Source organism: Eriocheir sinensis, chromosome 5, assembly GCF_024679095.1.
Source record: "Eriocheir sinensis breed Jianghai 21 chromosome 5, ASM2467909v1, whole genome shotgun sequence".
Lineage (NCBI taxonomy): Eukaryota > Metazoa > Arthropoda > Malacostraca > Decapoda > Varunidae > Eriocheir > Eriocheir sinensis.
In genome coordinates, this window is record NC_066513.1 from 15,366,899 (window position 1) to 15,371,783 (window position 4,885).

Here is a 4,885-nt window from a genome sequence, read left to right on the forward strand (position 1 = left end):
TGTATAACTGTCGAGGCAACGGGTCTTTCTTTCTTTCTTCCATATTATTATGCGCTCATATTTCTAAATCTCCGGCGCCTGCACGCACGCACGTACACGCTTGCATGACCGCATACACACACACACACACACACACACACACACACACACACACATGCACGCACATAAAGTTTACGAACACATAATTTAAAAATCTATACTCACACGTGCACACATACACCATACATCGCCGAGAGAGAGAGAGAGAGAGAGAGAGAGAGAGAGAGAGAGAGAGAGAGAGAGAGAGAGAGAGAGAGAGAGAGAAAATCGTCTCCTCTCTCACACTCACCCTCGTCGCTTAGAAATGAAAATAACGCAAAAACAGAACAAGAAAAGATGGCGCCACTATAAAAACACTTGCCTGCGCCATGACGGGCTGGGGCCGACTACCGTCCAGCAGGCCCCTCAAGAAAGCCTACCGGCGCTAAAGGCTGAAACGTAATAAAAAAAACGAAAAAAAAAAGTAAACAGGCGTGAAAAGACTGGTTGGCTATATAAGGACACGCAAATAAAACAAGTAAAAAAAACGCAAAGAAAATGATCCGAGGCTAAACAAAGACGGCAAGACAGAAGTACAAATCATGACAGCCGAGAATGATATATGAAGACCCCCCCCAAAAAAAAAAAAAAAATACCGCAGAAACAGAACCTCAGCCAAACCAACAAAATGTAAACACTTAAAAAAAATCAGACAATAATAGAAAAAAAGAAAAACAACATTTTAAAAATCAGAACATAAGGCAAATCAACAGAAAAATAAACATCTTTTGAAAATCACAAATCTTTCACTATCGCTCCAAGAGGGACATGAAAAAAAAAATTAGAAGTAAAGGAAAAACAAGGTGCAAGGTAAAGAAAAATACCACCAACAGTAAGAAGGAGAGGAGAAGAAGCGCATAAAAAAAATAGGAGACAGAGGTAAGAGAACGAGGAAGAGCAGAGAGAGAAAGAGGAATAAATAAAAAGAATGAAGAGGCAGGTGAAGAAACAGGAGGAAAACAAAGATCAGAAACAATAAAAACGAGAATAAGAAGAAAAGGAGGGATAGGCAGAACTCAGGAGATAGAAGTAGAAGGATGACAAGGAAGCTGAAGAATAGAGAAAGAAAGGAAAAAAATGGAGGCAGGTGAAGAAACAGCAGAAGGAAAGAAGACAAAAAGAAGAAAAACAAATGAAAATAAACAATAGATAAACGAGAGAAAAGAAGATGAAGAAAGGCGAGAGAAAAGCACTGACAGAGAGAGAAAAAGAAAGAAAGATAAAAAAGAAAAAGAAAAAGGGGGAGATAAAGGAAGAGAGGGAGAGACGGAGACAGAGGGAGGGAGAAAAGAGGTGAAAGAGAAACGGAGGAAAGAAGGGAGGGAGAGACGGACGAACGAAGATAAGGAACGAAGGGAGGGGAGGGAGGGAAAGAGAGACAGAGGGAGGTAGGGAAGACGGGAAAGAGGAACATAGGAAAGAAGGGAGAGAAAAAAACGAACGAAGAGAAGGGACGAAGGGAAGGGGAGGGAGAGAAGAAGGTATACCAACAAATAATATAAACAAGAATTTGTCCGGGCAGGTGGGTGGGAGAGGTGTGTGTGGAGCCCCCTCACGCTCTGAGTGTCAGCGGGCCGGGGCTGGTTTTTGCGCGGCCTGCAAGTTATGTCTTTGCCGGGAATTGCACATCACCTTTGTTTTTACCCTGAGCGATTTATGCCGCTTTGATTCCTCGCCTAAGGTAGAGAGACTGTTAAGAAGGCTGCGACGATAACCTAGATAACTGATGCTATGCGAGAGAGAGAGAGAGAGAGAGAGAGAGAGAGAGAGAGAGAGAGAGAGAGAGAGAGAGAGAGAGAGAGAGAGAGAGAGAGAGAGAGAGAGAGAGAGATCTTAGAGGAGTAGGAGGAGGAAGGAGAGATGTCAGGGTAGGGGAGGTGGGGGCAAGACAAGCCTATACAGCAGATAGCGATAAGTCCCTTCGTGCATATTAACATGTGGGAGATGCGGCCTTAATGCTTCTGCCATCACTGTATTGGCGGGTGACACAATGAAGGGATTGGGTGTTGAGGTGACGGAATGAGAGAGAGAGAGAGAGAGAGAGAGAGAGAGAGAGAGTGGCGTGGTGTGGATGTCGCTGTTTTCCGCGTCTCATTGTCTGTTCTTCCATGCGTTCAGTTTTGTATCTCTCTCTCTCTCTCTCTCTCTCTCTCTCTCTTAGTGTAATGTTTATTCTCGTATTTTCTCTTCCACGTTTTTTTTTACATCAAAACATCCATAACTTCCCCTCTTAGTTCATACCACCTCCTCTTCCTCCTCCCCAATCCTGCTCCCCTTACCCTTTCCCTTCCCTCTCCTCCTCCTCTCCCTTCCTTCCCTCCCTCCCTCCCTTTCCTCCCTCCCTCAGCAGCTGGAGCCAAGCCACGGAGGGAAGGTTTTCATAGAATTTGTAAGCGAATGTTGCAACCCGACTGGACTCTCCCTTACTTCCCCTCCTCTCTCTCTCCCCTCTTTTTCCTCCCCTTCCTCCCTTTCCTTCCTTCCTTCCCTCCTCCCTTTCTTCATTCCCCTCTTTTCCTTTTTCCCTTCCTTCCACTCTTCTCTTTTCCTCCTTCCTCTCCTGCCTTCTTCCCTTCCATTCTTCACCCCTCCTTCCCTTCTCCCTCCCCTCTTTTCTTCTTTCCTCCCTTTCCTTCCCATTTTCACCTCCCTCTTTCTTTTCTCCTCTTCCTTCTGTTCTCCCTTCTCCATTCCTCTTTCTTCTGTTTTCCCTTCCTATCACTTGCCTTTCCTTCCCTCCTTCCTCCCCTTCCTTCCCTCCTCCACTTCTGAGAGAGAGAGAGAGAGAGAGAGAGAGAGAGAGAGAGAGAGAGAGAGAGAGAGAGAGAGAGAGAGAGAGAGAGAGAGAGAGAGAGAGAGAGAGAGAGGATTATTTTTATCTCCGCATCATGTGTTTGTTGTATCCTTAATGTTTTGCTAATTATATTAAAATTAATGGCTGTTTACGTTGTGATATTTTTGTTTTGCTTTCCTACTTTTGTTGTTGTTAGGGTGGTGGTGGTGGTGGTGGTGATGTTGAATGCGGTAATGATGATAGTGGTTTGACCCATCTGTGTGTGTGTTTGTGTGTGTGTGTGTGTGTGTGTGTGTGTGTGTGTGTGTGTGTGTGTGTTAACATGATTGCTGATGTAGACTATGTGAGTGTGCGTTTTTTTGTGTGTGTGAGTGAACAGATACATTTGTGGCGTGTATACCTTCGTGTGCACTAATACAATTTTGTGTGTGTCTGTATGTCCACGTGTGTGTGTACATGAGTATGGGCGTGAGATATGTGCGTTCGTGTCAGTGTGTGTATATTTGATGAAGTCTTTCCTTATGTATTTGTGTGTGTGACTCAGCGTGTGTGTATGTGTGCGTGTTCGTGTGAATGGGGAAGTGTGTGCGTGTGCGTGTAAGGACAAGTATATGTGTGTAAATTAATGTGTTCATAAGGAAATGCTCGAGTATATGTGGTGTGTGTGTGTGTGTGTGTGTGTGTGTGTGTGTGTGTAAGTATAATATCGTGTACACTTCCCTTTTATAACATGAAGTGAGATAAGATGGGTGGGGAGGAGAGAACGAGGGAGGGGGCGAGGGGAGGGGAGACGATGGGTAAGTAAATAAGAAACGGGGAGGAAACTGAAGTGGGGAGAGAGAACAGACTGGTGGGAGAAGATAAGCATAGGTGGGGAGTAAGTAGGTGTGGGGAGAGGAAGAAATAAAATGAAAAATAGGAGAAAAGTGCGCTGGAAAAAACTCGATAGAAGGACACGAAAGAAAGGGAGGAGGAAGGTGTAAGTGTTGGGGGAGGAAAGAATAGAAGAGAGGGAGAAAGGGGGAGAAGTGAGAGAAAAAGCCGCTGGAAAACTAGTGAGTGGGGGTGAGATATAGGGGTAAGTGTTGGAAGGAATGGAGAGGAAGGAATAGAACGGGGAGAGGAAGAGAGAGAGGTGGGGAGGAAGAGGGGTGTTAGGGGGACAGGGGTGGGGCGGGGGCGGATACAGGAAGCTTTGGGTTCAAGGGATCATTGCTGTCCAGTTTTATTAGCGGAGACAAATGACAGTGGGGCCGCAGAGCTCATGATTTGTGGCCCCACTCGCGCGATCCTCATGCCGGCCGCCGCTGGGTCACGGTGGCGGGGGTGTGGGTGGGCGGGGGGTAGAGGGGGGTTGGGCCCGTGGTGGTGGTGATGGTAGGGCAGAAAACATTTTGGAAAACACGACAGTAAACAAAGACCACCGGAACCATCTATTATTTCTACGTGTGTTTTATCTTCTAATTTACAACCTTTCAATGTGTAACTACCACCTGCCTTCTCATTACTTTACTTTCTACCTGTTTTACCTGTCTACTTTCCTACCTTGCTTTCCACCTATTTCCACCTGCTTGCTGCCTACCCTACTCAAATACCCTAAATATCCGGTTCTTTAATTTCCTTTCTACCTTCCTATCTTTCCACTCCTTACCTTACCTTATCTTGCTGTTCCCGTTTTGCTGTTCCTACTTACCTGCGTCTTACCAACCCACCTTTATGTCTAAGTATTTACCTGTTCTTCATGCATCTTCACGTCTTTATCTTACAAACTTTTCCGTCTTTCATTTTTTTATCATACTCTCCTTCACTCTTCTGTTCTCTCCCTGTTTCCTTGCTTTCACCTCTTCTCTTCTGCCTTCATCCCCCTTCCTTTGCCTCTCCCTCCCTTTCTCCCTCCCTCTCCCTTCCAAAACAACAGGAAAAGGGGAATTTGTCATTTTGTTTTCAATATACTCGCTGCTCATGTATACAAATGCCTCTAAAAAAAGGGGGGGAGTGAACGCAAGAATATAT